This window comes from Triturus cristatus, chromosome 6 (genome assembly GCF_964204655.1).
Source record: "Triturus cristatus chromosome 6, aTriCri1.1, whole genome shotgun sequence".
NCBI classification, from domain to species: domain Eukaryota; kingdom Metazoa; phylum Chordata; class Amphibia; order Caudata; family Salamandridae; genus Triturus; species Triturus cristatus.
In genome coordinates this window covers 1,928,476,734-1,928,498,526 of record NC_140589.1, presented here as the reverse complement: position 1 = coordinate 1,928,498,526, position 21,793 = coordinate 1,928,476,734, and the positions used below count along the sequence as shown (strand labels likewise).

The window sequence follows — 21,793 nt, the reverse complement described above, 5'->3', positions numbered from 1 at the left end:
TACAGCCACCACATGCCTAGGTACAGCCACAACATGCGAAGTTACAGCCTCCACATGCGAAGGAACAGCCTCCATATGCCAAGGTACAGCCAACATATGCCCAGGTACAGCCACCACATGCCCAGGTACAGCCATCACTTGTCCAGGTACAGCCACCACATGCCAGGCACAACCACCACATGCCCAGGCACAGCCATCACATGCCCCAGCACAGCCACCACATACCAAGATACAGCCACCACATGCCTAGGTACAGCCACCACATGCGAAGTTACAGCCTCCACATGCGAAGGTACAGCCTCCACATGCCAAGGTACAGCCAACACATGCCCAGGTACAGCCACCACATTCCCAGGTACTGCATCCACAGGCCCAGGAACAGCCACCACATGCCCAAGTACTGCCCCCACATGCCCAGGTACAGCCTCCACAAGCCCAGGTACAGCCACCACTTGCCCATTTACAGCCACTACATGTCCATGTGCAGCCATCACATGTCCAGGTACAGCCACCACCTGCCTATGTACAGCCACCACATGCCCAGGTACAGCCACCACATGCCCAAGTACAGCCACCACATGCCCAAGTACAGCCACCACATGCCCATGTACAGCCACCACATGCCCAGGTACAGCCACCACATGCTAAGGTACTGCCACCACATACCCGGGTATAGCCACCACATGCCCAGATATAGCCACCACATGCCCCGGCACAGCCACCACATATCGAAGTACAGCCACCACATGCCCAGGTATAGCCACCACATGCCCAGGTACAGCCACCACATGCCCTGGCACAGCCACCACAAACCCAAGTACAGCCACCACTTTCTCAGCTACAGCCACCACATGCCCCGGTACAGCCACCACACGCCCCGGTACAGCCACCACATGCCCAGGTACAGCCACCACATGCCCAGGTACAGCCACAACATGCCCAGGTACAGCCAGCACATGCCTCGGTGCAGCCACCACATGCCCAGGCACAGCCACCATATGCCCAGGTACAGCCACCACCTGCCCAGGTGCAGCCACCACCTGCCCAGGTGCAGCCACCACATGCACAGGTGAAGCCACCACATACCAAAGTACAGCCACCACATGCCCAGGTATAGCCACCACATGCCCCGGCACAGACACCACATACTGAAGTACAGCCACCACATGCCCAGGTACAGCCACCACATGCCCCGGCACAGCCACCACAAACCCAAGTACAGCCACCACATGCTCAATTACAGCCACCAAAAACCCAAGTACAGCCAACACATGCCCAGGTGCAGCCACCACATGCTCAGGTACAGCCACCACATGCCCAGGTACAGCCACCACATGCCCAGGTGCAGCCACCACATGCACAGGTGCAGCCACCACATGCTCAAGTACAGCCACCACATGCAAAGGTATAGCCACCACATACCCAAGTACAGCCAGCATATGCTCAGGTACAGCCACCACATTCCCAAGTACAGCCACCACATGCCCAGGTACAGCCACCACCTTCCAAGGTACAGCCACCACCTGCCAAGGTACAGCCACCACATGCCCCAGTATGGCCACCACATACCTAGGTGCAGCCAACACATGCTCACGTACAGCCACCACATGCCAAAATACAACCATGAGATGCCCAGGTACATCCACCACATGCCCAGGTACAGCCACCACATGCCGAGGTACAGCCACCACATGCTCAGCTGCAGCCACCACATGCCCAGGTACAGCCACCACATTCCCAGGTACAGCCACCACATGCCCAGGTACAGCCACCACATACTGAGGAACATCCACCACATGCCCAGGTACAGGCACCACATGCTCAGGTACAGCCACCACATGCTCAGGTACAGCCACCACATGCCAAGGTACAGCCACCACATCCAAAGGCAAAGCTGCACCATGCCAAGGTACAGCCTCCACATGCCAAGGTACAGCCACCACATGCCCAGGTACAGCCACCACTTGCTCAGCTACAGCCTCCACTTGCCAAGGAACAGCCACCACATACCCAAGTACAGCCACCACACGCTCAGGTACAGCCACCACATGCCCAGGTACAGTCACTACATGCCAAGGTACAGCCACCTCATGCCCCGGCACAGCCACCACATACTGAGGTACAGTCACCACATGCCAAGGTACAGACAACACATGCCCACGTACAGCCACCACATGCCCAGGTACAGTAACCATATGCCAAGGTACAGCCACCACATGCCCCTGCACAGCTACCACATGCCCCGGCACAGCCACCACATACCAAGATACAGCCACCACATGCCGAGGTACAGCCACCACATGCGAAGATACAGCCTCCACATGTGAAGGTACAGCCTCCACATGCCAAAGTACAGCCAACACATGCCCAGGTACAGCCACCACATGCCCAGGTACAGCCATCACATGTCCAGGTACAGCCACCACATGCCAGGCACATCCAACCCATGCCCAGGCACAGCCATCACATGCCGAGGTACTACCCCCACATGCCCAGGTACAGGATCCACATGCCCAGGTACAGCCACCACATGCCCAAGTACTGCCCCCACATGCCCAGGTACAGGCTCCATATGCCCAGGTACAGCCACCACATGCCCAGGTGCAGCCTCCACATGCCCACTTACAGCCACTACATGTCCATGTGCAGCCACCACGTGCCGAGATACAGCCACCACCTGCCAAGGTTCAGCCACCACATGCCCTGGCACAGCCACCACAAACCCAAGTACAGCCACCACTTGCTCAGCTACAGCCACCACATACCCTAGTACAGCCACCACATGCCCCGGTACAGCCACCAAATGCCCAGGTACAGCCACCACATACCCTAGTACAGCCACCACATGCCCCGGTACAGCCACCAAATGCCCAGGTACAGCCACCACATGCCCAGGTACAGCCACAACATGCCCAGGTACAGCCAGCACATGCCTAGGTGCAGCCACCACATGCCCAGGCACAGCCACCATATGCCCAGGTACAGCCACCACCTGCCCAGGTAGAGCCACCACCTGCCCAGGTACAGCCACCACCTGCCCAGTGGCAGCCACCACATGCACAGGTGAAGCCACCACATGCCAAAGTACAGCCACCACATGCCCAGGTATAGCCACCACATGCCCCGGCACAGACACCACATACTGAAGTACAGCCACCACATGCCCAGGTACAGCCACCACATGCCCCGGCACAGCCACCACAAACCCAAGTACAGCCACCACATGCTCAATTACAGCCACCAGAAACCCAAGTACAGCCAACACATGCCCAGGTGAAGCCACCACATGCCCAGGTATAGCTACCACATGCCCCGGCACAGCCACCACATACTGAGGTACAGCCACCACATGCCAAGGTACAGACAACACATGCCCAAGTACAGCCACCACATGCCCAGGTACAGTGATCATATGCCAAGGTACAGCCACCACATGCCCCAGCCCGGCCCCCACATACCAAGATACAGCCACCACATGCCTAGGTACAGCCACCACATGCGAAGTTACAGCCTCCACATGCGAAGGTACAGCCTCCTCATGCCCCGGCACAGCCACCACATACTGAGGTACAGTCACCACATGCCAAGGTACAGACAACACATGCCCACGTACAGCCACCACATGCTCAGGTACAGTAACCATATGCCAAGGTACAGCCACCACATGCCCCTGCACAGCCACCACATGCCCCGGCACAGCCACCACATACCAAGATACAGCCACCACATGCCGAGGTACAGCCACCACATGCGAAGATATAGCCTCCACATGCCCAGGTACAGCCATCACATGTCCAGGTACAGCCACCACATGCCAGGCACAACCACCACATGCCCAGGCACAGCCATCACATGCCCCAGCACAGCCACCACATACCAAGATACAGCCACCACATGCCTAGGTACAGCCACCACATGCGAAGTTACAGCCTCCACATGCGAAGGTACAGTCTCCACATGCCAAGGTACAGCCAACACATGCCCAGGTACAGCCACCACATTCCCAGGTACTGCATCCACAGGCCCAGGAACAGGCACCACATGCCCAAGTACTGCCCCCACATGCCCAGGTACAGGCTCCACATGCCCAGGTGCAGCCACCACATGCCCAGGTACAGCCTCCACAAGCCCAGGTACAGCCACCACTTGCCCACTTACAGCCACTACATGTCCATGTGTAGCCATCACATGTCCAGGTACAGCCACCACCTGCCTATGTACAGCCACCACATGCCCAGGTACAACCACCACATGCCCAAGTACAGCCACCACATGCCCAAGTACAGCCACCACATGCCCATGTACAGCCACCACATGCCCAGGTACAGCCACCACATGCTAAGGTACCGCCACCACATACCCGGGTATAGCCACCACATGCCCAGGTATAGCCACCACATGCCCCGGCACAGCCACCACATATCGAATTACAGCCACCACATGCCCAGGTATAGCCACCACATGCCCAGGTACAGCCACCACATGCCCTGGCACAGCCACCACAAACCTAAGTACAGCCACCACTTTCTCAGCTACAGCCACCACATATCCTAGTACAGCCACCACATGCCCAGGTACAGCCACCACATGCCCAGGTACAGCCACAACATGCCCAGGTGCAGCCAGCACATGCCTCGGTGCAGCCACCACATGCCCAGGCACAGCCACCATATGCCCAGGTACAGCCACCACCTGCCCAGATACAGCCACCACCTGCCCAGGTGCAGCCACCACCTGCCCAGGTGCAGCCACCACATGCACAGGTGAAGCCACCACATGCCAAAGTACAGCCACCACATGCCCAGGTATAGCCACCACATGCCCCGGCACAGATACCACATACTGAAGTACAGCCACCATATGCCCAGGTACAGCCACCACCTGCCCAGGTGCAGCCACCACCTGCCCAGGTGCAGCCACCACCTGCCCAGGTGCAGCCACCACATGCACAGGTGAAGCCACCACATGCCAAAGTACAGCCACCACATGCCAAAGTACAGCCACCACATGCCCAGGTATAGCCACCACATGCCCCGGCACAGACACCACATACTAAAGTACAGCCACCACATGCACAGGTGCAGCCACCACATGCTCAAGTACAGCCACCACATGCAAAGGTATAGCCACCACATACCCAAGTACAGCCAGCATATGCTCAGGTACAGCCACCACATTCCCAAGTACAGCCACCACATGCCCAGGTACAGCCTCCACATGCCAAGGTACAGCCAACACATGCCCAGGTACAGCCACCACATGCCCAGGTACAGCCATCACATGTCCAGGTACAGCCACCACATGCCAGGCACACCCAACCCATGCCCAGGCACAGCCATCACATGCCGAGGTACTACCCCCACATGCCCAGGTACAGGATCCACATGCCCAGGTACAGCCACCACATGCCCAAGTACCGCCCCCACATGCCCAGGTACAGACTCCACATGCCGAGGTACAGCCACCACATGCGCAGGTGCAGCCTTCACATGCCCACTTACAGCCACTACATGTCCATGTGCAGCCACCACGTGCCGAGATACAGCCACCACCTGCCAAGGTTCAGCCACCACATGCCCTGGCACAGCCACCACAAACCCAAGTACAGCCACCACTTGCTCAGCTACAGCCACCACATACCCTAGTACAGCCACCACATGCCCCGGTACAGCCACCAAATGCCCAGGTACAGCCACCACATGCCCAGGTACAGCCACAACATGCCCAGGTACAGCCACCACATGCCTAGGTGCAGCCACCACACCACATGCCCAGGTACAGCCACCACATGCCCAGGTACAGCCACCACTTGCCCAGGTACAGCCACCACCTGCCCAGGTGCAGCCACCACATGCCCAGGTGAAGACACCACATTCCAAGGTACAGCCACCACATGCCCAGGTATAGCCACCACATGCCCCGGCACAGCCACCACATACCGAAGTACAGCCACCAAATGCCCAGGTACAGCAACCACATGCCCCGGCACAGCCACCACAAACCCAAGTACAGCCACCACATGCTGTTACAGCCACCACATACCCAAGTACAGCCACCACATGCTTAAGTAGAGCCACCACATGCCCAGGTACAGCCACCATATGCCCAGGTGTTGTAAATTAAGGCAGAATGTGATTAAGCATTTACTGAAAACATTAATGCTTTCCCTTGTGATCATGTTTTCTTCGTTATGTTGACCGAAGTCCGGACTCCATTTTGTATTGACATGCTGCCATGTGTTCACCACGAGGAGAGTCAGACCTCTGTGTTAGTTGCTCTTGTAATCAGCCTAGCAACAGTTTATAAATAGCTCTCTCTTGTCCGTCTGGCGCATGCCCAGACTTGACCACATCTGTTATAATTAGCCTTGCTTGACCATGTGTTTTCGCGGGCTCAAGGAATGTGTTGGCTCCGCCCATGTATTGATTCAGTATTGAGAATGACCATAAATGGTAATGTTCTTCGGCCTCATGTTGTATCCACCCACTCATGAGCCCCTCTGTTGTGTATAAAAGGGGACTATGTACGCAAGTTCTGTGTGCTACTCCATGCAATACTGAAGAGTGTTGTGTGGATTGTAGGACCACCCTTAAGGGTTAATAAACGTTGTTTTTGTACTTTGCAGTTTCCGTGCCAACTTCCTTATAGATTCCGTTACAGGAGAGCGAACCCTTGTGTCTTGCGGGCCTAGCTGGGGCCTGTATTCATCAATTGGCGCCCGTCACGTGGGGCTCATCGGCGACTCGGATGCTCGAAGGACTGGTCGCGACGAAGGTGAGGAGTTTGGCCGGGGACGTGATCACTGCCAGTGGCGTCTTAGCCCTGGCATCCCGAGGTTTTTCTTCCTTCCCTTCCGAGCTGACCGTCTGGGTGGCACCGGTCATCGACTGAGACCTCTTCTGTCGGTCCTGCCGTGAGAGCCGTTTGGGCGATTGTGGAGCTTGGCAGTTGGAACCTGGACTCTTGATTGGTAAGAACCGTTGTACGGTACTTGCTCCGAGTTTTTGAAGCCTGGGTTGGCTATTTGAGTTTGATTGATGATGACTAGTCATATTTTGAATTTGTCTTTGTGAAAATATATGCGTTGCAACACATATAGGCAGGTAATGTGGAGAGATTTCTCCGGAGCTGTGTAAACTTTGAACGGCGCAACGATTAAGTGCCATTTTTCCTTATAATATTGCATATTTTGCATTATTCCTAGCATGCCTGCTTTTAGCGCACTCCGTAAGTGGTGCTGCTGTTTTGGTAACCGGTTGAACCTCGAGGAATCTGCTCCAGCTCCCCCAGAGGGGACTCCTAATAGGGATATGTATGTGAAGCATGGTCTTTCTTCCATAATGTACAGCACGCTATGGAGGAAATACACGAAGAAGGATCCTGAGTTGCGATGGCCTTTGTATGGATCGTTTGATATACGTAAGATTGAGTATGTGGAACAGTGTATGTGTAAACGACGTGCTCGTCAGGATATGTTTGAGTGTGTGCGATTATGGGTGAAGGAAGTGCGTGAGCGAGAGAAACGTGAGAAAGCGCTGTTTGATAAGGAGCAACGAAAGAATGATCATGTGCGAGCGCAGGAAGCGAAGCGTCGGGAGGACAAAGAGCAAACGGACAGACAAGAGAAAGAGCATAGGCTACAGGTCTCGGGTCAATATGTTGTTCGTCAGCCACTTTATCCTGTCCTTAATAATCCTGATGATGATTTTTATTTACTAGATCGCTCTCCGCCCCCTTATGTTGGCGCATCTGCTCCGCGGCCGCAAGATTCTGGCCCGGCTCCGGGTAAGGTCGACACACGGTCCATGTTATCGGCCGAGCATATGGCTGAGCTTCGGAAACTTTCCCTCCGTGCCCTTAAGGGCAAGATATCTAAGGAGGAGTTGTTCCATACTTGGGGGTCGTGGCAAGATAGAGAGAGGGTGTATTTTCTGTCTCATTTCGCGGATGAAGTAATTGCTGCTTTCCGAAAATATTCCAGTGTCCTTGAGCCTGACGAAGTGTCTTCGGATGCCGGAGCATTACGTAATGGTGTTTTTTCTCCCCCTAAGGCTCCTGAGGCGGCTCGGCGGCTGTTCGCTTTGCGGGACGAGGTGCTGGCCCTTAGAGAGAAAGCACGTCAACAAACGGAGGAGGAGAAGCAGTCGGATTCGTCTGCAGCAGGGGGCCACCCATCCGCCTCCCAGTCAGATAAGGATGACATAGTGCATGCTAAACCAATGCGAGAGGCGGCGCCTTTGTATGTTCCTCCTAAGGGAGCAGGGACTAGTTCGGATATTAACTCCGCCGATGCAAGGGGATATTTTGTATATAATTGGGTTTACACTCCATGGCATAGGGCCGATGTTATGGCATTAAAAAATGCGCTGCCTGACCCCCGCAAGAATCCAGCGGCCTTCTATGAAGAAGTCAAGGGGGCCTTGAATTCTTGCATTATGACCTTAGCGGATATAGACCTGTTCTTTGGCCTTATCCTACCGCCGGATACGTGGCGCTCTGTCCGAAAGGTAGATGATGCGGTTGCCTTCAAGGCCCGGTGGTCTGACCTTGAGGATGAGGATAGGGAACGGAAGCCCGCACAGAAACCACCCCAGAATATTTTAGATCTCCCTGCGGCTATTGTGGCTAAGTTGAAGACGATTATCCCCCCTAAAAAGATTGACTGGAATATGTTAGCTGCATGTAAACAGAAAGTTGACGAGTCAGTTGCGGACTTCTTTACGCGCTTTGAGGAAACGTTTCATGATTTTAGTGGCCAGTCGCTTACTGACGACACGGGCCGCCACCTTTTCGCGGACAAATATGTGGCTAATCTGCTACCGGCAGTTGCGGCCCGGTTAAAAGCGAGCGAGAGTTCCTGGTCCTCCGCGACGCCGACGGCCCTTCTGACTATCGCTCAGTATTATGAGCGTCAGGAGCACGAGGCGAAGGGCCAGGAAGAGAAGAAATCGAAAGACCTCAAGACTAAGGTGATGTTAGCACAAGTATATGGCCCGCCCCGACGGGGTAATAATAGAGGAAGGGGCGGATCTTATGGTCCCCCTTCGGGCCGATCTGATTTGAATAGGAACCAGTGTGCGTATTGCAAGCAATTGGGCCATTGGGCCAGGGATTGCCCAGTGTTGCGTGCTTCACGTCAGGGGCATACTCCGGGTGGCCCGAGAGGTAGAGGGGGTTCCTCGAACTTTAGAGGGAATTCTAATGATAATGCCCGTTTCGATACTGCTGGGCAGCACCGAGATAGCTCAAATGTTTTCGATCGCCAGCACCAGTATCATGTGTCGGACATCGATCGATCGGGATATCACGATTCGCAGCATGCATAGGAATGCGTTGGTTGGGGGTCTGAATCAGTTGAGGTGCCGGTCGATCAGACGGGTCCTTATGTATCGGCTGAAGTTTTAGGTTCTACTGATCAGTTCCTAGTAGATACAGGAGCGACCCGTAGTGCATTGTCTAGGTACTTGGTTCCGGGGGCTCCCCCATCCGGCTCAGTGGTTACATCGGTAGGGTTTGACGGTACACTCTCCCGAAGCCCTCTTTCACAGCCCCTTACATTTAAGGTTGATTCTTTTTCTGCGCCCTGTCCGTTTCTGCTTGCTCCGTATACACCGGATAACATTATGGGCCTTGATATGTTAAAGTACTTTAGGGCTACAATCCGCTGCTCCCCTGAGGGTGTGAGGGTGATATTAAATGACAACTACCCCCGGTCTGGGCGGATGTGTACGATATCAGAGGATGCGTTGTTGGCTACCCTCCCCCGAGCTTTATGGGCGACTTCGGACACAGATGTGGGACAAATGGTGATTCCTCCGGTCCACATTAGCGTCCAGGAGGGGGCGGTGTTACCGCGCCTCCCGCAGTATCGTATTTCCCAGGAGGGCGAGGAGGCTCTCATACAGATTGTGCAAGACTTGATAGCAGTAGGGGTAGTGGAAGAAGTTCCCTATAATATTTGTAACAGTCCGATTCTCCCAATTTTGAAAAAGGACACGGATGCAAAGGTCTATCGGTTCATAATTGATTTGAGGGAGGTAAACAAGATCGTGATACCTCAGTACCCGGTGGTTTCCGATATCACGACGTTGCTTACCTTGGTCCCGCCTACGGCGACCATGTTTTCAGTGATTGATTTGAAGAATGCCTTCTTTTCCATTCCCATTCACCCTGATAGCCGATTTCTTTTTGGGTTCACATTAAACAATAGATCTTATCGTTTTTGTAGAATTCCCCAAGGCTATACAGAAAGCCCTAGTATTTACAGTCAGGCTTTGAAACGACAATTGGATTCCTTTGTTTTACTCGAGGGGGTCGCCCTCATTCAATATGTCGACGACATCTTGTTGGCGGCTGACACCCTGGAGTTGTGTGAAAAGAGCACGTTATCCCTACTTTCCTTTTTAGCATCCCACAATCATAAAGTGTCTAGGAAGAAATTGCAATTCTGTAGACCAAAGGTGACTTATTTGGGTCACCTTTTGTCTAAGGAGGGACGTGCACTCACATCAGATCGTATCCAAGTAATTTTGGACACACCGAGACCATCCACGCAGAAGGATGTGCGTGCATTTTTGGGTCTTGTTTCTTTTTGTAGACAGTGGATATTGGGGTTTTCACACATAGCTAAGCCATTACTAGCTCTTTTGACAAAAGACACGCCTATCCCAATCCCTTGGTCAGATGAGTGTGATGCTGCTTTTCAGCAACTGCGACAGGCCCTTTGTTCAGCACCAGTGTTAGGGACCCCTGATTATGCAAAACCCTTTTCGTTGTATGTGCATGAGAAAGATGGATGTGCATTGTCAGTTTTAGTGCAGATGCACGGCGATAAGCAGCGCCCTTGTGCATATTTTTCGGCTGTGCTTAATCCTGTCGCCCGAGCATTACCAGGGTGTTTTCGCTCGGTAGCGGCGACAGCTGTGTCAATACGCCAAAGTGAAGGAATTGTGTTGTCCCATAAATTGTTGGTGTTAGTTCCCCACGCTGTGGATGCCCTGCTCAATCAAACAAAGACGCAGCATTTGACAAGTGCCCGCTTAACGGGATATGAGTTGACGCTTTTGGCTCCTCATATTACGTTGAAAAGGTGCGTGACATTAAACCCGGCCACATTGTTGCCATACCCCGAGACCCAGCGGGAGGCACAGAAAGCGCATGACTGTATTCTTGTGACTGAGGAACAAACAAAGGGTCGTATTGATCTCCAGGATACGCCCTTTTCAGATGTAGATGGAGAGTTGTGGGTAGACGGATCATGCCTGAAGCTACCAGATGGTACGACTTCAGCAGCGTATGCAATTACCACATTACACACGATAGTGGAGACAGCACGCATACCACAGAAATCAGCTCAAGCAGCGGAACTGATAGCATTAACACGAGCATGTGAGCTCAGTACAGGATTATGTGTGAATGTTTATACAGATAGCCGCTATGCCTTCGGAGTAGCGCATGACTTCGGCCTACTCTGGAAGGAGAGAGGGTTTTTAACGTCGCATGGAGTACAGATAATGCATGGAGAGTTAGTTCATAATCTTTTAACTGCATTGACATACCCAAAGAAAATTGCTATCGTTAAGTGTAGCGCCCATAGGAAAGTGGTTGATAAAGTTGGAGAAGGGAATGCGTTAGCGGATCGAGTAGCACGGGAGACTGCGATGCAGCCCGGCGCTACTGCCATGTATGTAGTAAAATCACAGGTGGAGAGATGGCGTGATGCGAAGGAGGAAGTGCGAGAAATGCAAAGGACCGCTTCTGATAAAGAGCGGGAGCAATGGGCTAGCGAGGGAGAATTGGATGATGAAGGCTGCTGGAGAAATAAGCAGATGGATAGATGGAAGTTACCCACGGCTTTCGTACAACCTATGGTTCAGATGGCACATGGGCTAGCACATGTTGGAGCTTCCGCAATTGTGAAATTGCTTACCCAAGTCTGGGAGCATCCAGAGATTGCTAGCACGGCAAAGAGGGTGGTGCAGACCTGTATGATCTGTCTGAAGTATAATCCAGGGAAAGGCACTCGAACTCCAGCAGGAGGATTTGCGACACCCACTGCACCCTTTGAGGTTCTGCAGATGGATTACATCCAGCTTGAGCGCTGTAACAATTTGAAGTATGTTCTAGTAGTGGTTTGCGCTTTCAGTAAATGGGTTGAGGCGTACCCCACGAAAGATAATACTGCAATGACCACGGCGAAGCTACTGCTAAAAGAGTTTTTCCCTCGATACGGCGTCTGTAGACTTCTGTGGAGTGATAATGGCCCTCACTTTGTAGCGGATGTTATAAAGTATGTCTTGAAGGGCCTAGGCATCACCCAGAAGTTCCACGCCGTGTTCCACCCTCAGTCTGCAGGACTAGTCGAGAAATATAATGGTACACTGAAGCTTAAGATCGCCAAAATCCAAGCTTCAACGTCTTTGACTTGGCCAGACGCCCTGCCACTGGCGTTATTGTCAATTAGGTCAGTGCCACACTCTCGAACCGGCCTTACGCCATACGAAATAGTATTCGGACGCCCAATGAACATTTGGGGTCCACCAAGGCCTAAGGCTGTGTATGATGTACCTTGTGTAATGATGAGCGATTATCTGGCACAGTTAACGGATAACTTGGTTTCTATTCATCAACAGGTCCGAGAGGCGCTCCCTGATCGGTCTACCGGCGAAGGACATGGTCTCCGACCTGGAGATCATGTCATGGTGAAAGTCTTCGACAGAACGAACAGTTTGGAGCCGAGATGGGTAGGACCTGAGCAAGTCCTCCTTGCAACGAGGACGGCTGTGCGAGTCTCGAACCGAAAGAATTGGATCCATTCCTTGCACTGTCGAAAGGTACCGCCCGGATTGGTGGAGTCTGCCGTGCTGACCGATCAACGAGAAATCCTAGCAGCAGAGACAGGCCGTGCTGCGAAGCCGAATGACACCGAGGAGCTCTTTCCGGACCACACGACTTCTGGAGGAAGGCGATATCATCTTCGACCAAGGAAGTAAGGTTTCCAGTGCCGGGACATACTGTCAGAACGGCCCTTGGGTTAGTGAAACGGAGAGCCGATGAGGCAAGGGGGGGGGATCAGCCCTGCATTAGTGTAGTGACACCCGTCTTGGCCCGCTGGTGAAGAAATCAACCGCTGCCCAAGGGGAAGAGTTCTGACAGACTTTTTAGTTTCAGGAAGATATCAGGGTATTGTTTCCTTTGACATGGAGAAGAAGAAAATCCTTTGTGCGTTGGGGTTCATGCTAACAGTAGCTATTGTTGGGATAACCACATGGTTTGTGGAGGAGGTGACTCCTGCTCGGAAAACACTTGTGTTGACAACTCCGGTGCCCGAGGAGCACTACTTTTATACATTACCGTATCAAGAGTTGAAGCATCGACAGTCCTATTTGAATAACACTTTCATTCAGATGCTGCATCATACCCACGTTGCTACGAATGCTACGAACTGTTGGATATGTGGGATGATGCCAGCCCATCAGAAGAAAGGAGGAACGCCATTCATACCACTTCCTTTCTCTCATAATGGCTCTTGTAGAGCATGGTACACTTTGCTTTTTGCCACTCGGAAACCGACAGTGGGACGATTGCTTTTTAGACTTAATAAAGAATGCCATCAGGACAAGAATGGGTATCCACAAGCGAATGGGACAATTTGGGAATGGGAAGAGTACCGACCGGACAATGAATCCATTCCCTATATCTTCACGAACACAAGAGACACTGCGGGGAAGGACAAATTCGTAATCCAAGTAGCACAAGCTCAAGCGGACCTGTGTGTCCAGAGTGTGGGTTTTATCCCTGTTGGTGTCAGTGATTGCATAACCGTATTGAACATTGACGGGTTGAATAACAGTACCTTCCTAGCGTCCCATAATACCTACTTTGTATGTGGAAATAAAGGTTATTACCGTTTGCCGGCTGGGTGGTCTGGGGTATGCTATGTATCATTCCTATTACCTCCTGTATTCCTAGCACCCGCGTCATATCATAAGGATTTGAAACTTTTGAATAATGTGACTGTAAATAGATATAAACGTACTCTATCAATTGATGATGTGGATCAAACCGATACCAGCTTGCAACAGTATATTGACTTTAACTTAGGACTGTTTTTCTTTGTTGGAGCCGCTTTGAATAGTAGGAAGATCCGAAGATTAACAAGGGTGGTAGAAGCTGTGACTAATCAGACTGCTGCTGCTCTTGGGAATCTTACGGAAGAGTTACAAATAACTAGGATTGTTGCATTACAGAATCGTATGGTATTAGATGTAATGCTAGCTGATCGAGGTGGAGCCTGTAAAATTATTGGAAGTAGCTGCTGTGTGTTCATTCCTGATCATACGCCATCCGTTTATAACGCCATTAACAAGCTGCATAAAATAGCAGCTGAAATCCACACAGAAAACGGCACTTGGTCCTTTTCTGGTTGGTTTTGGGCATTGGTTACTGCCTGGGGATGGAAGGTTTTAACTGGTCTCTGTATTATTATAGCAATTCTGTTCCTTTTCTGTATGTGTATTCAATGTGGACCATTGTGCTGTTCTGTATGCATTTCATTCTGCATTCCAGATAAGAAAGCTGTTGCCGATGTTGCTCACCAAAGGGGTCTAGCTAAAGAGGTTAAAGGAATGATGATAATTGACATATATGATGATTATTCTTGGAAGCCGGATGTCTTCAGTAAATGCTGAAAGGGTCGTCTGTTGTAAATTAAGGCAGAATGTGATTAAGCATTTACTGAAAACATTAATGCTTTCCCTTGTGATCATGTTTTCTTCGTTATGTTGACCGAAGTCCGGACTCCATTTTGTATTGACATGCTGCCATGTGTTCACCACGAGGAGAGTCCGACCTCTGTGTTAGTTGCTCTTGTAATCAGCCTAGCAACAGTTTATAAATAGCTCTCTCTTGTCCGTCTGGCGCATGCCCAGACTTGACCACATCTGTTATAATTAGCCTTGCTTGACCATGTGTTTTCGCGGGCTCAAGGAATGTGTTGGCTCCGCCCATGTATTGATTCAGTATTGAGAATGACCATAAATGGTAATGTTCTTCGGCCTCATGTTGTATCCACCCACTCATGAGCCCCTCTGTTGTGTATAAAAGGGGACTATGTACGCAAGTTCTGTGTGCTACTCCATGCAATACTGAAGAGTGTTGTGTGGATTGTAGGACCACCCTTAAGGGTTAATAAACGTTGTTTTTGTACTTTGCAGTTTCCGTGCCAACTTCCTTATAGATTCCGTTACAGGAGAGCGAACCCTTGTGTCTTGCGGGCCTAGCTGGGGCCTGTATTCATCACAGGTACAGCCACCAAATGCCCAGGTGCAGCCACCACATGCCCAGGTGCAGCCACCACATGCTCAAGTACAGCCACCACATGCCAAGGTACAGCCAACACATACCCAAGTACAGCCAGCACATGGTCAGGTACAGCCACCACAATCCCAGGTACAGCCACTACATGCCCCGACACAGCCACCACAAACCCAAGTACAGCCACCACATGCCCAGGTACAGCCACCACCTGCCAAGGTACAGCCACCACATGCCCCAGTATGGCCACCACATACCTAGGTGCAGCCAACATATGCTCGTGTACAGCCACCACATGCCCAGGTACAGCCACCACAAGCCAAAATACAGCCATGAGATGCCCAGGTACAGCCACCACATGCCCAGGTACAGCCACCACATGCCCTGGTACAGACACCACATGCTCAGGTACAGCCACCACCTGCCCAGATGCAGCCACCACATGCACAGGTGAAGCCACCACATGCCAAGGTACAGCCACCACATGCCCATGTATAGCCACCACATGCCCCGGCACAGACACCACATACCGAAGTACAGCCACCACATGCCCAGGTACAGCCACCACATGCCCTGGCACAGCCCCCACAAACCCAAGTACAGCCACCACATGCTCAATTACAGCCACCAGAAACCCAAGTACAGCCAACACATGCCCAGGTGCAGCCACCACATGCTCAGGTACAGCCACCACATGCCCAGGTATAGCCACCACATGCCCAGGTGCAGCCACCACATGCCCAGGTGCAGCCACCACATGCTTAAGTACAGCCACCACATGCAAAGGTATAGCCACCACATATCCAAGTACAGCCAGCACATGCTCAGATACAGCCACCACATTCCCAAGTACAGCCATCACATGCCCAGATACAGCCACCACCTGCCAAGGTACAGCCACCACCTGCCAAGGTACAGCCACCACATACCTAGGTGCAGCCAACACATGCTCACGTACAACCACCACATGCCCAGGTACAGCCACCACATGCCAAAATACAGCCATGAGATGCCCAGGTACAGCCACCACATGCCCAGGTACAGCCACCACATGCCCAGGTACAGCCACCACATGCTCAGCTGCAGCCACCACATGCCCAGGTACAGCCACCACATTCCCAGGTACAGCCACCACATGCCCAGGTACAGCCACCACATACTGAGGAACATCCACCACATGCCCAGGTACAGGCACCACATGCTCAGGTACAGCCACCACATGCCAAGGTACAGCCACCACATCCAAAGGTAAAGCTGCACCATGCCAAGGTACAGCCTCCACATGCCAAGGTACAGCCACCACATGCCCAGGTACAGCCACCACTTGCCCAGCTACAGCCTCCACTTGCCAAGGAACAGCCACCACATACCCAAGTACAGCCACCACACGCTCAGATACAGCCACCACATGCCCAGGTACAGTCACTACATGCCAAGGTACAGCCACCACATGCCCCGGCACAGCCACCACATACTGAGGTACAGTCACCACATGCCAAGGTACAGACAACACATGCTCAAGTACAGCCACCACATGCCCAGGTACAGTGACCATATGCCAAGGTACAGCCACCACATGCCCCGGCACAGCCACCACATGCCCCGGCACAGCCACCACATACCAAGATACAGCCACCACATGCCGAGGTACAGCCACCACATGCGAAGATACAGCCTCCACATGCCAAGGTACAGTCAACCCATGCCCAGGTACAGCCACCACATGCCCAGGTACAGCCATCACATGTCCAGGTACAGCCACCACATGCCATGCACACCCAACACATGCCCAGGCACAGCCATCACATGCCCAGGTACAGCCACCACATGCCCAGGTACAGCATCCACATGCCCAGGTACAGCCACCACATGCCCAAGTACTGCCCCCACATGCCCAGGTGCAGCCTCTACATTCTACATGCCCACTTACAGCCACTACATGTCCATGTGCAGCCACCACGTGCCCAGATACAGCCACCACCTGGCAAGGTTCAGCCAACACATGCCCTGGCACAGCCACCACAAACCTAAGTACAGCCAGCACATGGTCAGGTACAGCCACCACATTCCCAGGTACAGCCACTACATGCCCCGACACAGCCACCACAAACCCAAGTACAGCCACCACATGCCCAGGTACAGCCACCACCTGCCAAGGTACAGCCACAACATGCCCCAGTATGGCCACCACATACCTAGGTGCAGCCAACACATGCTCATGTACAGCCACCACATGCCCAGGTACAGCCACCACAAGCCAAAATACAGCCATGAGATGCCCAGGTACAGCCACCACATGCCCAGGTACAGCCACCACATGCCCTGGTACAGACACCACATGCTCAGGTACAGCCACCACATGCCCAGGTACAGCCACCACATGCACAGGTACAGCCACCACATGCACAGGTACGCCACCACATTCCCAGGTACAGCCACCACATTCCCAGGTACAGCCACCACATGCCCAGGTACAGCCACCACATGCTCAGGTACAGCCACCACATGCCAAGGTACAGCCACCACATGCGCAGGAACAGCCACCACATGCCAAGGTACAGCCACCACATCCAAAGGTACAGCTGCACCATGCCAAGGTACAGCCTCCACATGCCAAAGTACAGCCACCACATGCCCAGGTACAGCCACCACTTGCCCAGCTACAGCCTCCACTTGCCAAGGAACAGCCACCACATACCCAAGTACAGCTACCACATGCTCAGGTACAGCCACCACATGCCCAGGTACAGTCACTACATGCCAAGGTACAGCCACCACATGCCCCGGCACAGCCACCACATACTGAGGTACAGCCACCACATACCAAGGTACAGACAACACATGCCCAAGGACAGCCGCCACATGCCCAGGTACAGCGACCATATGCCAAGGTACAGCCACCACATGCCCCGGCACAGCCACCACATACCAAGATACAGCCACCACATGCCTAGGTACAGCCACCACATGCAAAGATACAGCCTCCACATGCGAAGGTACAGCCTCCACATGCCAAGGTAGAGCCAACACATGCCCAGGTACAGCCACCACATGCCCAGGTACAGCCATCACATGTCCAGGTATAGCCACCACATGCCAGGCACAACCTCCACATGCCCAGGCACAGCCATCACATGCCCAAGTACTGCCCCCATATGCCCAGGTACAGCATCCACATGCCCAGGTACAGCCACCACATGCCCAAGTACTGCCCCCACATGCCCAGGTACAGGCTCCACATGCCCAGGTGCAGCCACCACATGCCCAGGTACAGCCTCCACAAGCCCAGGTACAGCCACCACATGCCTACTTATAGCCACTACATGTCCATGTGTAGCCACCACATGCCCAGGCACAGCCACCACATGCCTATGTACAGCCACCACGTGCCCAGGTACAGCCACCACATGCCCAAGTACAGCCACCACTTGCCCAAGTACAGCCACCACATGCCCATGTACTGCCACCACATGCCCAGGTATAGCCACCACATGCCTCGGCACAGCCGCCACATATCGAAGTACAGCCACCACATGCCCAGGTATAGCCACCACATGCCCAGGTATAGCCACCACATGCCCAGGTATAGCCACCACATGCCCAGGTATAGCCACCACATGCCCCGGCACAGCCACCACATATCGAAGTACAGCCACCACATGCCCAGGTATTGCCACCACAAACTCAAGTACAGCCACCACTTGCTCAGCTACAGCCACCACATACCCTAGTACAGCCACCACATGTCCCGGTACAGCCACCAAATGCCCAGGTACAGCCACCACATGCACAGGTACAGCCACAACATGCCCAGGTACAGCCACCACATGCCTAGGTGCAGCCACCACATGCCCAGGTGCAGCCACCACATGCCCAGGTACAGCCACCACCTGCCCAGGTACAGCCACCACCTGCCCAGGTGCAGCCACCACAAGCCCAGGTGAAGCCACCACATGCCAAGGCACAGCCACCACATGCCCAGGTATAGCCACCACATGCCCCAGCACAGCCACCACATACCGAAGTACAGCCACCACATGCCCAGGTACAGCCACCACATGGCCAGGTACAGCAACCACATGCCCAGGTACAGCCACCAAAAGCCAAAATACAGCCATGAGATGCCCAGGTACAGCCACCACATGCCCAGGTACAGCCACCACATGCCCTGGTACAGACACCACATGCTCAGGTACAGCCACCACCTGCCCAGATGCAGCCACCACATGCACAGGTGAAGCCACCACATGCCAAGGTACAGCCACCACATGCCCAGGTATAGCCACCACATGCCCCGGCACAGACACCACATACCGAAGTACAGCCACCACATGCCCAGGTACAGCCACCACATGCCCTGGCACAGCCCCCACAAACCCAAGTACAGCCACCACATGCTCAATTACAGCCACCAGAAACCCAAGTACAGCCAACACATGCCCAGGTGCAGCCACCACATGCTCAGGTACAGCCACCACATGCCCAGGTATAGCCACCACATGCCCAGGTGCAGCCACCACATGCCCAGGTGCAGCCACCACATGCTCAAGTACAGCCACCACATGCAAAGGTATAGCCACCACATATCCAAGTACAGCCAGCACATGCTCAGATACAGCCACCACATTCCCAAGTACAGCCACCACATGCCCAGATACAGCCACCACCTGCCAAGGTACAGCCACCACCTGCCAAGGTACAGCCACCACATACCTAGGTGCAGCCAACACATGCTCACGTACAACCACCACATGCCCAGGTACAGCCACCACATGCCAAAATACAGCCATGAGATGCCCAGGTACAGCCACCACATGCCCAGGTACAGCCACCACATGCCCAGGTACAGCCACCACATGCTCAGCTGCAGCCACCACATGCCCAGGTACAGCCACAACATTCCCAGGTACAGCCACCACATGCCCAGGTACAGCCACCACATACTGAGGAACATCTACCACATGCCCAGGTACAGGCACCACATGCTCAGGTACAGCCACCACATGCTCAGGTACAGCCACCACATGCCAAGGTACAGCCACCACATCCAAAGGTAAAGCTGCACCATGCCAAGGTACAGCCTCCACATGCCAAGGTACAGCCACCACATGCCCAGGTACAGCCACCACTTGCCCAGCTACAGCCTCCACTTGCCAAGGAACAGCCACCACATACCCAAGTACAGCCACCACACGCTCAGATACAGCCACCACATGCCCAGGTACAGTCACTACATGCCAAGGTACAGCCACCACATGCCCGGGCACAGCCACCACATACTGAGGTACAGTCACCACATGCCAAGGTACAGACAACACATGCTCAAGTACAGCCACCACATGCCCAGGTACAGTGGCCATATGCCAAGGTACAGCCACCACATGCCCCGGCACAGCCACCACATGCCCCGGCACAGCCACCACATACCAAGATACAGCCACAACATGCTGAGGTACAGCCACCACATGCGAAGATACAGCCTCCACATGTGAAGGTACAGCCTCCACATGCCAAGGTACAGTCAACACATGCCCAGGTACAGCCACCACATGCCCAGGTACAGCCATCACATGTCCAGGTACAGCCACCACATGCCAGGCACACCCAACACATGCCCAGGCACAGCCATCACATGCCCAGGTACAGCCACCACATGCCCAGGTACAGCATCCACATGCCCAGGTACAGCCACCACATGCCCAAGTACTGCCCCCACATGCCCAGGTGCAGCCTCTACATGCCCACTTACAGCCACCACATGCCTATGTACAGCCACCACGTGCCCAGGTACAGCCACCACATGCCCAAGTACAGCCACCACTTGCCCAAGTACAGCCACCACATGCCCATGTACTGCCACAACATGCCCAGGTATAGCCACCACATGCCTCGGCACAGCCGCCACATATCGAAGTACAGCCACCACATGCCCAGGTATAGCCACCACATGCCCAGGTATTGCCACCACATGCCCAGGTATAGCCACCACATGCCCCGGCACAGCCACCACATATCGAAGTACAGCCACCACATGCCCAGGTATTGCCACCACAAACCCAAGTACAGCCACCACTTGCTCAGCTAAAGCCACCACATACCCTAGTACAGCCACCACATGTCCCGGTACAGCCACCAAATGCCCAGGTACAGCCACCACATGCACAGGTACAGCCACAACATGCCCAGGTACAGCCACCACATGCCTAGGTGCAGCCACCACATGCCCAGGTGCAGCCACCACATGCCCAGGTACAGCCACCACCTGCCCATGTACAGCCACCACCTGCCCAGGTGCAGCCACCACATGCCCAGGTGAAGCCACCACATGCCAAGGCACAGCCACCACATGCCCAGGTATAGCCACCACATGCCCCGGCACAGCCACCACATACCGAAGTACAGCCACCACATGCCCAGGTACAGCCACCACATGGCCAGGTACAGCAACCACATGCCCAGGTACAGCCACCACAAGCCA

At 53.7% G+C, this 21,793-nt stretch overlaps 1 protein-coding gene across 2 annotated transcripts in view; it reads left to right on the top strand.

The window, feature by feature from the left end:
- The window catches only part of LOC146822508 (uncharacterized), a 698,810-nt gene that overhangs the window by 420,869 nt on the left and 256,148 nt on the right, over positions 1-21,793 (top strand). The window lies entirely within an intron of this gene.